Source organism: Phoca vitulina, unplaced genomic scaffold, assembly GCF_004348235.1.
Source record: "Phoca vitulina isolate PV1807 unplaced genomic scaffold, GSC_HSeal_1.0 scaffold45, whole genome shotgun sequence".
NCBI lineage: Eukaryota > Metazoa > Chordata > Mammalia > Carnivora > Phocidae > Phoca > Phoca vitulina.
The window spans coordinates 3,653,132-3,667,608 of NW_022589748.1; the positions used below are offsets into that span (position 1 = coordinate 3,653,132).

Sequence of the window (14,477 nt, forward strand, 5' to 3'; positions counted from 1 at the left end):
TGCTGGCTGGAGGGGTCCTGGTGGGGGGACCTGGGGCTGCAGAGGGATGGTGGGGCCAGGCCCTCCAGTCGTACCAGCGTGAACTCCAATCCTGCCTTCAGTGGGCCCAGGTGACCCAGATGTGACCTCAGGAGCCCTAGCGAGTGAGGCTCAGGAGAGGTCCACGCCGTTGGAGCTGCCGTGTTAAAGCAGAGAGGCCGGGCCGGGGGGGCAGGGAGGCAGGTGCCTGGGGACAGCACTAAGAGTCCCTCAGAGTCCCTCAAAGCCCCAGACATCCTGCTCTCGGGCACAGATGTGCACCAGGGGCCACAGGCCACAGTTCTGCAAACGAGCACAGTGGTCGTGTTTGCTATGGAGGGGGTTCTGGGTGAGCCTAGCACCAACTCAAGATACTCCCCAAACCCAGAGGGGCCCACAGCCATGAACACCTAGCACAGCAATGCAGGCTGTTCGGGGTAATGCTGGTTGTGGTGACACAGGAAGGAGAGGCCCTCCGCCTGGGGGGCTGGGGTACTAACAACCACAGAACATTCTAGTAAGTCATAAAAACCTGAAGGGAAATGCAGATATGTGCCCATGCTGGAAATTTGGAAAACACAGAAATCTAAGTGCCCAGATGGCTGTTCGTTTTTAGGATGATACATTTCTTCCAGATTTTCCCCCAAGCTTATTAACTTTACATCTCGCTGTTGTTCTTTCTATAAATTTACATGCATACACGCTGAAAACATAAGCATTTTCTGATGTTTTTAAAATGCCTTATGACATTCCCTCATCAGGCTGTTATCATAGCTGTGCAACTGTCCTGTCCCCCAACCGTGGACATTGGACAACTGCCCACACCATGGACACCTAACCTCTACATTGTGCTTATGATCTGCCGGTCACAAAGCCTTCCCATAGCAGCGCACGGGATCTCCCCCAATAACCAATCTTACAGGAAGAAACTGAGTTTCAGAGAGGTTAAGAAACTCACTGAAGGTCACACAGCTTGTGCCCGTGCCTCCCCAAGCTTTCATCCACACTGGGTCGCTCTTTGCTGCCCCCTTCTGGCTGCCGGCATCTCTAACATGGGCCCTGCCTCTCACCCTTTAGGCTCACAATTAATCCTTTGGGTTTATGTATATGCACAACAAAAATATATTGTCAGAAAAGTGTGCGGCTCTTGATCTCGGGGTTGTGAATTCGAGCCCCACGTTGGGTGTAGAGATTACTTTAAAAAAATTATATATAAGGGCGTCTGCGTGGCTCATGCGGTTAAGTGTCTGCCTTCGTCTCAGGTTGTGATCTCAGGGTCCTGGGATCGAGCCCCGCATCACGCTCCCTGCTCAGCAGGGAGTCTGCTTCTCCCTCTCCTGCTCCTTCCCCCATTTGTGTGCTCTCTCCCTCTCTCAAATATATAAATATATATATATATATATATATATATATATTGCCTGCTTTATGGCAAGCAGAATCTAGGAATACAAAATAGACAAAAAATCTCTACCCTCGTGGAGCTTATTTTCTAATGAGGGAGATAAATAAGATAAATAAGGACAAAGAACAATGTATTTGATAGTGACAAGTGCCATGGAGACATACAACACAGATAGGACTGTCAAAAGGACAATTTCAGATAGGTCAGCAGGAGTTAAGGCCTGAAAGAAGTGAGGGTATGAGCCATGTAGAAATCCCAGTCGAAGCATCTAGGGAGGGAGTCAGTGCAAAGGCCCAGGGGCCCTGGACATATTTTGGAAGTAGGGCTAACAGGATTGCTGATGCAGTGAGTGTGGGGTGTGAGCGAAAGAGTTTGTCCTGAGCAGCTAGTGAGCGAGAGGGGTCAGGATCTGAATGTCACCAAATTAGACACCCAAGTGGCCGGGTTGGACAGGCAGATCTATAAATCAGAGAGAGCATCTTGCCGGAGACATGCATGTGGGGGCCATTCCGCACATAGTGTGTTTTAGTCAGGAAGCTGGATCACCGTGGGGATGAGTGTGGACAATTCGGAGGGGTCCAAGGATGAGCCCTGGGCCCTCCTGCATTCGGGTGTTGGAGAGATGAGGAGAGACAGATGGCCAGAAGCCAAGGGAGAAACTCGGAGAGTGGCCACCTGAGTCAGATGCTGCGTGCAAGGTCAAGTACAGGAGGAGACCTGAGACTGGCCTGGCCCACGGGGTTGAGCCACCCCCAGAGGTCATGGGCAGTGGGGTTAGGAGCCATTCCCGGGAGGGGACCTGAGTGGAGTAGGAGGGAATGAGAGCAGAGAAATGGGTCGCACCAGGGCCAGGAGAGAGGTGGGGCGGGTCTGCCGGCTGAAATGGGATCAGGAGCGGGTTTTAGAGGTAAGAATAGCCACAGTGTGATTTTAGAGAAATGAGTGATGGGGGTGGGGAGGGGCAAGAGGAGGGACACCGCCGCCCCCTCCCCCCAAGAAGCAGGATGGGTGCAAGAGGGGAGCTGAGAGCTGGTGCAGGAGCCCCTGCCGACTCCTAGGGGGACAGGGAGGTGATGGGGCGGGGGCTGTGGGTTCCCGTGGGGATGAGAGACTGGTGGAGTCAGGTCCTAGAGGCAAGGGCTAGAAAGATGGAAGGGACAGTCCCATCTATCCTGATGTGGGCTACCATGGAGGGGCCCCCACTGTGGATGACCAAGAGGTTTAGATGTGGCTGGTGGAGGACAGCAGGTTGAGGCATGGAGGGCCAGGGGCTTGGAAGGCATGTCTGCCTGTGGGTTGATCCCCAGGAAATGTGACGGGAGCAGAGTGGGTGTCCCAAGCCCCAGGCACCATGAGCTCAGTGCCACCTACAGGCAAAGACCAGCCTTTCTCCCCCTGGAGACCTAGCTCCCTGCCAGGAGACCACCTGAATCTGGGGCCAGGGAAAGCTCCCCAGCAAGCTGACCTTCCCCAGGTGGAAAAGGGAGCAGGAATTCCAGACTGAGGGGGTGGCACTCACAAAGGCAGAGCTGTGTCCATCTCTTGCTGAGCGCCCACACATGCCAGGCCCTGTGTCTCTCACACAGCCTCATGGAGCCCTTCACAAGCCTGTCAGGTAGACGCCGTGGTCATGCCCATTTCACGGCTGAGCACACTGAGGCTGCGGGAGGCAGCCTGGGTTAGCAGGGGCCCAAGTCATACCCAGGTCTGTGCTCTTGAGGAGCCTCAGCGGGGAGTGTTGGGTGGTGGGGGAGGAGGATAGCGAAACAATGAGGCCAGAATTAGAAAAGGCCTGGACCAAAACTTTGCTGGTGACTCAAGCTTTAGCTTGTAGCATTGGAGGTTTTCTTTTTCAGTCAACAAAATGATAGGATCAGATTTGCGTTGTCTTACAATTACCATGGTAACCAGGCTTCCACCCACCAGGGGTGGATTGGAAAAGCAGAACTGGGCCAGTGAGGCCAGGGGAGGGTTGAGGAGGCTGACCCCGGGTGGCCGGCGGCAGGACCCAGCGGAGGTGGGTGGTGCTAGGATCTAGAGGTGGCATCGGTGTGGGAGGGAGGCCAGGCGGAAAGTTCCAGAAGGGTGATGGTGGTACTCAGGCCCCAGGCTGGGTCTCCGGGCCCATGAAACATCCAGGGGCCAATAGCATTAGTGGGACCGGATCGGTGCTTTAGCGCAGGGTGGCGATGGGCTGGGCAGGGCCCATGGGAAGGTGGCAACTGCCGCCACCCCTCAGACCAGTGTGTCGCCAGCAGAGACGGCCCAGGGGGCACACTGACCTCCAAGGGACCTTGCAGGAAAAGAGCCTGTGAAGGAACAGAGGGAGGCGGAGCCCGAGGAAAAGAGGTGGAGGAATTTGCTGGTAAGAAGAGCTGAGAGTGGGAGCCCTTCTGGGAGACATCAGAGGGATCAAGGAAATAACATTCTAGAACTATTCTCAAATAGCAGTGGCCAAAAAAAGTGCCTTGTTGGGTAGTGAACTCCCCGTCACTGGGGGCATTTGAGTGGAGATCGAGCAGCCACTTCCCAGCAGGAGCCGCCTTTGGCTTAACTGTCACCTGCTTGGAGAAAGGGAACCCTAGCCTTTGAGAACCAGGAAGGGCTCAGAGGGAGGGTCCTCACCCACCTCATCACTTCCCAGTGCCTCCCAGCTCCCTCCTGGGCAAACGCAGTTCCCCCAGGATCCAGGCCCCCCCAACCCCCACCCCAGCGGTGCGGCCCTCCCTGCCAGCTCCAGGGGACTCTCCGATGAGCAGCCAGAAGCCAAGAAGCAGGCCCCCCTCCTCCCCACTCCCCACCCCAGACAGAGCAGGGGCTCCGGGTCCCAGAGACAGAGCAGAGCTGCCGACTTCCTGTGTGACTCCAGCAAGTCAGGTTTGCCTGCCTGGGCCTCGGTTTCCCTCCTTGTAAAGCGGGAAGGTCCCACGCCGGGGCTGTCCTGGGGCGCACAGCCAGGGCAGGGAGGGGAGGACCGGGTGGCCCGTCGCGCGCGCGGGAGGTGGCGAGGTAGAGAGGTGGAGAGGCCGGCCAGGCGGAGCGTGGAGGGCCTGGAAGGCCTGGCTTTGCAGCGTGGACTAGACCCTGCAGACCCGGCCTTGGCAAGCTCTTCCGCTGACGTCCCCCGCGGCCGGAGCCCCAGCACCCCTGCAGTTTCCAGGGGGGCCGAAGTTTCCAGGGGGCGCCCCCCATGCTCTATCTCGGAAGTCCCCACACGGTCTGCTCCCAAAACTCTGCACTTAAGATTAATTTTGACCGAAGGAACCGTGTTCAGTTACGTTCTGCTGAGGAAAAGAAATCATCCCACTTGACCTGCGTCATGCCCCCAGCATCACACCCCCAGCTCGGCCCGACGCCCCGCGTGAGAAGCTCAGCTGTGGGGTGGGCGAAGGGCCTCTCAAGCAGAGCGCTGAGATCCTGTTTGCAGGGGGGAAGGTGGGGGGCACTGCCAGGTCTTTCTGTGGGGGCTCCTGTCACTCAGCAGGTGCTATGCCGAGTGGGCTTCCTGGAGAAGGGGGCCAGCATGGGGCTGCTCTCAGCACAGAATGAGAGGGGAGGGGGCAGCAGTGGTGAGTCCCCTTCGGCCCCTTCAGGAACTGATGCCACCACTTCTGAGCTGTGTGATCGGGGATAAGTGAACCTCCAGTCTCTAGACCCCTCCAGGTCACACGGAGCGGGGACACCTCCTCGGTCCCCCTGCCCTCCTCCCTTCAGCCGCCCCGAGGGTCATTTCCTCCTCCCTGTGTGGTCACACACACCCACCTGCTCCTCTGGCCCTGGCCCCCCCCATCTGTGGGCCCTCCCCACCCCCTCTCCACCCTTCCGACGCTGTCCCGCTCTTGAGAGCTCAAAATAAAGCCGTCCTTTCTCGAGTTTCTAAAGATATCCCTGTTCCAGCGCCAGCCACATGTTTCTTCACTTAATTATCTCTGCTTTTCTTTGTTAATTAGGCTCCAGTAACAGTGTCCCTGCTGCCTTCCCAGGAAATGCTGTGGCATTTGCAGGGCGGGGCCCGGAGGCCTTTGTGGGCAGATGCCCGGCCGGGCTGCCAGGCCCCGCGCCGTTGGCCCGCTGCCTCCTTTCTTCCAGGGAGAGGCTGAACAATGTCATGTTGGGAGGCCCCTACCTTTTCCTGGCCCGTGGGGACCCAGCTGGGTCCCCACAGCCCCATCCCGCCCCTGGGTTAGGTTAGTGGTCCCTAGCCCTGTCCTCCCTGAGCCCTGCTGGTTGGGGAGGGGGACCCCGTGGTTCCTAGAGCTGGGGGGCTCCCCACAAGGGAGCAGCGGGGGCTTCAGACTCTTTTGCAACATTCCAGAAAACCACACTGAAACTGATTCCCCAGCTGGGACCACCCAAGCTCACAGGAACAACCAGCACCTTTATTTGGGCTGGATTGAGATGGGCTCGAAGGGTCACCAGGCCCGGCGTGCGGAACAGAAGTTCTCTCTGGCCGAGAAATGCATCTCTGAGCCGGGGGCGTGGGGGCTAAGTGTGGTTCAGCACGTGGGGTTGACTGGGTGGACTCCATCTTTCCAACCTGCTAGGGAGGGGTCTGGGGACAAAAGAGGCCTCGTGGTGGGAGTGGGGAGTAGGGGACAGGCAGCCCTGTCCTGAAGCCCACAGCAGGCATGGGGAGTGGGACATTCCCCTTCGGGAACCCAGGCGCTGCGTACTTCTGGGGTGTCTGTGGAGCCAGGCACTGGGCTGGATGCTGGACTTTTGCTCAACACCAGTTAAAAAAAAAAAAAAACAATCCTGTCTCATGGCACTGACCTTCTGGTGTGGATGCAGAGAATCATGCACAAAGTGTAAAGTGTGTCAGATGTGTGCTCTGGAGAAGTGGGGAAGCGGATGGGGGAGGTTGGGGTTATTTTTAGGGGGTTGCAACATGAGCTAGGCGGTGGCCAGGGAGGGCCTTTGGGGTGGTAGAGAGCCAGGGGGCTAGGGAACAGCAGTGCAGGCAGGGAGAACGACTGCAAAGGCCCTGGGGTCACCTGCCAGGGGTGTCAGAGGAAGCAGGTGGGGGAAGTGGTAGGAGATGAGGTGGAAATGGGGAGAGAAGGCAGATTGTGTGAGGCTGGATGAGAACGTTGACTTTTGGGGCACCTGGGTGGCACAGTCAGTTAAGCGTCTGACTCTTGATTTTGGCTCAGGTCATGATCTCAGCTTCCTGGGATTGAGCAGTGGTGCTCCTCAGCAGGACCCAGGCGCCCCCTGCACGCTCCGTGAAGTGGGGGAGCCCCGAGCTCCCAGTATGTGCTCTGTGCAACTGAGGGGGTGCCCGGTGCGGTCTCTGGGGGTGGGATTACAGGAAAAGTGGCCCTAGCAGAGGGTCTCGGTTGCCAGGGGAAGGAGGAGCGGTTTGCCCCACGGACAACACAAGAGTCCTCGGCAGGTTTTAAGCAAAGGAATGATGGGGTCCCCTAGTTTCTTTAGAACGATCGACACGACTTGCGGAGCAGAGGATGGTCTTGGGGAGGCCAAGCGGGAAGTTCTTGCCGCAGTGAGAGGAGTCGTTCTGAGGCATAACTGGCCATGGGCTGGGCCTGCCAGAAGTTTCTCTGGGAAAGTGGCCATTCGTGGTGACCACCCGCATTTGTGGATGAGGGGGACACGTGGGGTTGGCCCGGGTTTCCTGTGGCTGCCCGACCAGATTACCCCAACATAGTGGCTTAAAGCCACACGGATATTTTTTTCCCTTTAGAGCTGTAGAGGTAAGAGATCCGAGATGAGTCTTACCGGGCTGAAGTCAGGGTGTCAACGGGGCAGGTTCCCTCTGGAGGCTCTTGTCTTTCCCAGCTTCTAGAAACCCCCTGCATTCCTCAGCATGTGGCCTCTCCTCCAACTTCAAAGCTTTTCACGCTGACTCTGCTTCTGTCGGCCCAACTCCTGCCCTTTGACCTTCTTGCCTCCTTCTTAGAAGGACTCCAGTGATTACATTTAGGGCCCACTTGGCTAACCCAGGATAACCTCCCCATCTCAAGATCTTTACCTTAGTCACACCAGCCAGTGTCTTCTGTCGTGTCAAGAAACGTAGTCACAGGCTCCGGGGACTAGGACGGGGACAGCTTGGGGGTCACGACTCAGCCTGCTCCGGGATTGGAAGCAGCCGAGGTTTCTCTCCTGGGCGTCCAGGAGGGGGACCCCAGAGAAGGAAAGCCCAGAGAGGAGGGCCAGGTTTGAGGGAGCCCTGGAGAGGCTGCTTAGGGACGTGCAAAATCAAAGGTGCTCCGAGAGGCAGTTGGAAATGTGGGTTTGGGGGTTGGGGGCACAGAGACGGGGAGAGAAACCTGCGGTGTGGACAGGGTAGGAGGACCTGCTCTTTCTTCCCTCCCCCGAGCGTGGAAACAAGATCCTGATACAGTCAGCATGATCATAAGCCTGGGTTTTGGACACCGTGTCCTCGTGCCAGCTAGTTAGACGTCTGGATCTGGGGCCAGTCCCGGCCCCCGCTTACTCGCCGTGTAACCCGGGCCAGGTGGCTGTCTCTTCGTGCCTCGGTTTCCTTGTCTGTAAAACAGAGGTAGTCACAGGCCCAGCCACCGAGGGTTGTTGGAAAGATTAAGGGAATGAATCCCTGCGGAGCTGTGAGAACAGTGCCCAGCGCGCAAGAGCTTGGTCTCTCTAACCCTTACTTACGGAGCGTCCGTGCTGTCGGCATCATGGCAGGCGCCGGGGCTTTAACCGTGCGCACATGGATGAAAGCAGACAGGTCTCGGCCGGCAGGGAGCGACCATTCTCGTGTGTTCGGCTGCAGCACGAGCTGCTGTTGTAGAACCACTGGATCGTGTCCTCAAAATCAGCCGCCCACCCCCGGTGATGCAGCAGAAATGCAGCCAAGTGCCCAGGTCTGTCCGTCCTTCCCAGGAGGGGCGCTCTTGTCCTGCTCATCAGGCTCAGTGCGCGGCATTCTGTGCCTGGCTGGTCATGGCCATGGTTCAGCCTAGGGCCTGGCCGGCCCTGGGTCAGTGACGTCAGTGATGTCTGCCGCGTAGCTGGGACCTCGGAGGAAGGAACAGGAGAGGAGAGAGAAGGAGGCGATTTCCCTTGGGAAGGGCCATGTGCGTGGCTGGCGCCAGGATCCCGGATGAACCCCCACAAGAAGACCTGGTGTTTAATCTGCCAAGCCTGGCTGACAGGTTCAAGTTTGTAAGAAGGCCCTTGAGAAGGTGCTGGGCTGTTCCCAAATGGGAAAGCAGTACCCAGGGGTCAGAGAGACCTTTTAGTGCCACTGATCACAGACCTCGTGGCCTTGGTGACGTTGGGCAGGCACCTTGACTCCTGTGAGCCTCAGTATCCTTATCTGTAAAATGGGGACCATAACACCTAGAAGTCAGGCTTGTCGCGAGGAGTGAAGGGCAAATTTCCAGGCACAGTCTCCGGTGGGCTGGTCCTCAGCAGATGTGGGGTCTGTACCCCAGTGTCTGGCTGCTGAGAGGGCAGAAGAAGGGCCTGGTAGCCCCAGCGGGGGAGGCTCCAGCCAGCGAGCCCCGTCAGCCATTATTCCAGACCTTTGTGTGCAGCCCGTCAGCTAGAGGTCACAAAGCTGGGCCCCAGGGAGGGGAAGGGAGATGGATGGATGTGGGCACAGAGCTGTCCAAGGAGACTCCGGGGGAGAAGGCTTGCTTTCCTCCCTCTCTTCTCCCAGTCCCGTTAGACCTCACGCACTGACCAGATCAGTCCTGATCCCTGGTTCGGGACCCACTGTGCCATTGACCATCCCCTGCATGTGACCATCGTTCCATTGATTGATATAATTTTTTAATTTTGCAATAATTTTTAATTGCCAAAGAATTGCAAAGATCGCATAGAATCCCCAAATATACCCTTTGACCCATGCAGGGTCGGCAGAACCACGTACCTTTGTCAACACTAAGAATTCAACCTTGATCGGTACAATACGCATAACGAAACTGCAGGCTTTATATTTAGATTTTGTGAGATTTCCTGCACTAATGTTTTTTTACGTTCCAGAATCCACTCTAGGATACCACAGTGCACATAGCACGCATTCATTTTTTATTCTTTTGTTCGTATTCCTGCCCATGGGTCTACTTGTTAATCAATACTGCACTGAACCCCGTGAGCCCACCACCATCCAAGAATTAGAACAGCGCCCATAACGTGCCCTCCGCCCCCATGTTCTCCCTCATCCTGCCCTCCTCTCTCCAGAACAAATACAGCCGGTTTCCCTTATCCGTGGATTCATTTTCCACGTTTCGGCCACCCGCGGTCAACTGCAGTCCAGAAGCAGATGACTGTCCTTCCGATAGAGCTCCAGAAGGTCAATAGTAGCCTAATGCCACATCCTGATGTCTGCATCACTCACCTCACTTCTTTTCCCCATGTAGGCGTTTTATCTTCTTACATCATCACAAGAAGGGGAAGTACAATACAATCAGATATTTTCAGAGAGAACTAGACCACGTTCACGTGACTTTTATTATATAATACAGTACGTTGTCATAGTTCTGTTTTATCGTTAGAGTTGTTCATCTCTTACTGTGCCTAATTTCTAAATTAAACTTTATCGTTGGTATGTACGTATAGGGAAAATCATCTGGTATATCTGAGGTTGACTCACTCTTCACAGGCCGACTTCTTAAGTGGCTTTATTACGTGTAATATTTGCCGAAACCAAAATTGTTTCCTTTTGCATGCTTTTTCCTTTTTTTTTTTTTAAGATATATATATTTATTTCAGAGAGGGGTCGGGGAGGGGCAGAGGGAGAAGGTGAGGGAGAATCTCAAGCAGACTCCCTGCTGAGTGCAGAGCCTGACTTGGGGCTCCATCTCACGACCCTGAGATCACGACCTGAGCCGAAACCAGGTGTCGGCCACTTAACCGACTGTGCCACCGAGGAGCCCCACTTTTTACTTTTGTAAGTGAGGCATGTCCTCGTGTGTCAAGTCTGGACTTGCTTTTCCTACTCGGCCTTATGTAAGGTGATTCTGACATGCGACGCCGAGCCAGCTCGCGTCCACTGCTCCGTGCGGTTCTGGCAAGTGACCGCACCACTCTGCTGTCCTCGGCCACTCGGGTGGCTTCGTGGATTTCCTGTTAATAAGAGTGCTGTTAAGGCTCTTGGCCATATTTCCTTTGGCACGTGTAAGAAGTTTCTCTGGGGTGTGTTCTCCGAGAGCGGGCACGGGGGCGAGGCCGTCCACCCGCTGCTATGCATGCGTGGCCTCTCTGAGCCTCAGTTTCTCCACCTCTAAAACCAATGACAGAATTCCCGCTGCACCTGCGTGCCAGGCTGAGAGGGAGTGAAAAGGTGAAGCTGAGCATGCCTTCTCACTTTGATGAAGGTCCGGAGCCCGGAAAGGGAGGTGTGCAAGCTGCAGAGCCCGAGCAGGGGACAAGTGGGGGCAGCTGTCCCATCAACGTGGGGATCCCTGTGGACACCCACCCTCTGTTCACTTGAGGGTCTGCATGATGCCTGGATCGCCCAGCCAGGCCTGGCAGAGAGGAGGAGTCCCGCGGAAGCGCTGGGAGAGGGGGAATTGTCCCCCTCCGAGCAGCCCGTCCCTGGCTGCGGGCTCCTCCTGGCCCCTTACCATCCTGAATGTCAGCATACAGACACCGATCTCGAGCTGTGGACCTCAAGCTGGTGGAGAGAGGCCCCCGGCTGTTCGCGGTTCTCGTACTTTGCCCCTGGGGAGAGGGCTGTGGGGCCATCGCAGATAGCAAGCACCCTGAGCCCGCTGGTTTCTAATTGTGTACCCAGCTTGGCTGTGATTTAGTAAGCTTGGTTGCTTTCTTCCCCCAGGCAAAATTCAGTTAATCCTCAAGCTAACAGACGGCAGATTAGAAACAACCAGATGAGAGCTGCTGGGGCAGACGGAGTGACAGAGACCAATAAGCTGGAATGAGCAGGAAGGGGGGCAGAAATGCCAACAGGGTGGGCCTGTCCTTGAAGCGTGTTGCTGCCCCGGGGTGGGGGGGGTTCAGGTCAACCTCTCCTCCTCCCCTCCCCACTCTGCCCCACTGTGTGCTACCTAAGAAAGGGGTACTTGATGCATTTTATTTTATTTTATTTTATTTTTTTTTTTAAGATTTTATTTATTTATTAGAGAGAGAATGAGAGACAGAGAGCACAAGAGGGAAGAGGGTCAGAGGGAGAAGCAGACCCCCTGCTGAGCAGGGAGCCCGATGCGGGACTCGATCCCAGGACTCCAGGATCATGACCTGAGCCGAAGGCAGTCGCTTAACCAACTGAGCCACCCAGGCGCCCACTTGATGCATTTTAGTAAACGGCCTGCCCACAATGGGTACGACAAACCCAGGAAATTGGAGAAGTTAAGCATCCGTTATCTGGAAAAGTCTCATACGTGAAGCTTAATTCCCGAGACTCCAGGATAACGGAAGCATTGATCTAATAGCGTCAGCAACAACCTGACTGTGATGGCGGGGGGCCTTCACCGTTTTTATCTGTGACACCATGGGATCCTCCTGGCAGGCCAGGAGTCCCATCTGAGGGATGTGGAAACAGGCCCAGAGAGGTGGAGTGACTTTCCAAACATCACATAGCATTAGGGGTAGAATCAAGATTGCCTTGCAGTCTGCTGAGCCAGGGACCCCCGTGTCACAGGCCCTGGGGACCCCCTTCCTCCCCGCTGCGGGCAGGCATTCAGGGAGGTACACTGGGGGGACCCACACTCCACATGGAGCCCTAACAGTGACATCTCCAAATGGAGAACATTCTGAAATGTTTGCCAACACCGGTCGGTGTTCTTATAGCCAGCCTGGGTTCAGGGGAGCTCAGACCGGTCCCCCCAGAATAGGTTTGGTGACTCAGGCTTCAGAACAGTAAAACCGGCCCCAGGGCCATGCCAGGCACTGGGTTCTCAACGGCAGCCCCACCTGGTCTCCCCTGTCGTGGTAGTGACTTTCCAAACGAGAAAATCCAGTGGTTCTGAGAATTGTTCAAGGTCACGAGCTAATAACAGAGGATTTGAACCCCAGCCGTCAGATAGCCAAGTAAACACTCTTAACTCCCGGCTGCCCTTCAGACTGGGTTTATGGCCAAGGCCCCACACGGCCCCACACGGCCCACAGTGACTGTGCTCTCTGCCCCACCCCGTGTTCTCAGAGGGAGTTTCCTGGTCTTTGTTTTGCCCACAAGCAGACTAGACTCAGAGGGGAAAGCTCCCCGGGGCCTGTCCTGCCCCAGCCCAGGCTAGCGGGACAGCTGCTCCCACCGAAGCCCCAGGCCAGCAGGGAGCCTGGCTCTCCCCCTCAGGGCTGGAGCAGGGACACGGGACGGGGGGCTGGGGGGGTCTCCACCTGTGGTTCGACTTTGCCCATGCACCTCGAGGAGCTGCCTCCCATTTCCTGTGAGCCCCCAGACGGGGCAGGGGCTCTCTCCCCTCCAGCCCACACCAGAATCTACCCTCGCCTGTTTCACTCAAAAATGTACCATTAATGGGGCACCTGGGTGGCTCAGTCGTTAAGTGTCTGCCTTCGGCTCAGGTCATGATCCCAGGGTCCTGGGATCGAGCCCCGCATCGGGCTCCCTGCTCCGCGGGAAGCCTGCTTCTCCCTCTCCCACTCTCCCTGCTTGTGTTCCCTCTCTCGCTGTGTCTCTCTCTCTCTGACAAATAAATAAAATCTAAAAAAAAAAAAAAAAGTACTTTTAAGAAAAAATGGAACTCCCTTCCTCCAAATTAAATAAAAACAAAAAAATTAAGACTTTTTAAAAATTAAAAAATTAATCAGTAAAAACAAAGAGGGGAGAGGAGCCAAGAGGGGAGAGGAGCCAAGAGGCACCCTTTCTGAGGCCTGGCGCTGTGCACATAGGAGGTGCTTAATGCCCAGCAGCAGCACCTCCTCTGGGAAGCCCTCCCTGATTCCCAGCTGGGTTAGGTTCCCCCCACGTGCCCTGCACTGATAGTTATCAAGGCCGGTGGGTCACCAAGCGTCCCTCACCATTCCTTGCCTTGGACCAGGGCTGTGTTTCTGTCCTCTGCTAAATGCCCAGGGGCAGCACCACATCCAGATGGGATGGTCTTCGTGAAATCTTGGGCCCAGACAAATGTGTCAAGACAGTGAGCAGGAGCACCAAGGGGGGACATCCCACGACGCCCGCACGGCAGGGCTAGCAGGAGCCCAGGTGTGTGGCTTCAGGTTCTCTGCCCTTCTGGGGCCTGGTGTGGCCTCTGCCAGGGCGAGGGCCGTGTGAGGCCCAGGCCTACGCGGTGTGCACCTCTCACCCACACAGTCACCGGAGCCTCCAGGCCAAGGCAGGGGAGGGGAGACGCGACACGGCCGTGTCCCCAGCCACAGCGGCCGCCACTTACAGGGCCCGTCCTTGAGGGGCCGTGCACTGCCTTTCAACCCAGCCGGCTTTGTGGGGTCCGGCTGTGTCGGCCCCGCCCCGAGCCCCAAGGAGACAGAGATTCCGGACTGTGAGCTGATAGGACAGGAGATTTAGAGGAAACAACCTGAGGATCAACCCTTCTTTCTACAGATGGGGAAACAGAGATCTCAGGGAACCCGGGGCTCTTGGTCAGACAGATGGGCTGTTCCTGGCACTTGGCAGCTGTGTGGTCTTGGGGAAGTTACTTGACCTCTCTGAGCCTCTGGTGTCCTCGGCTGTGGTGAGGGGTGGCCGTGCTCGTGCCCAGGAGAGCTGCCAGCATCACCGATGGGAATCCAGGCCATACTTCCCTGTCCTGTGGGTGCCGCCATGTCTGTGCGGAATCCTGGCACCAGAGGAATGCCTGGTGGCCAAGGGGGAGATGGACGGCGTCTGCCACCTCCCCGCAGGCTCTAGGTGGCCCTTGGGCCCAGGGCTCTGTCAGGTTGCCCACTCAGGACCTGGAGAAGGGTCAGGCTGACTCTTGGCCACGGTGGGGTCCTGAAGACCATCCGGAAGGGCTGTGTTTGGGGGGGATGTGGGAAGAAGCAGGCCTCTAAGGGGGGCTCAGTTCAGTGTCTTGGCCCGACTGATGGGGCCATTACTTCCCCCAAGAGGGAGGACCCTGGGATGCAGGGTGTCAGGAGCACCCAGGTGGCTGGATGGTCATGGTTGAAGAGACATATGCAGAAACTCTGA

At 56.5% G+C, this 14,477-nt stretch overlaps 1 protein-coding gene across 2 annotated transcripts in view; it reads left to right on the forward strand.

The window, feature by feature from the left end:
• Positions 1 to 14,477, forward strand: part of GTF2IRD1 (GTF2I repeat domain containing 1) — a 104,665-nt gene that overhangs the window by 78,939 nt on the left and 11,249 nt on the right. The window lies entirely within an intron of this gene.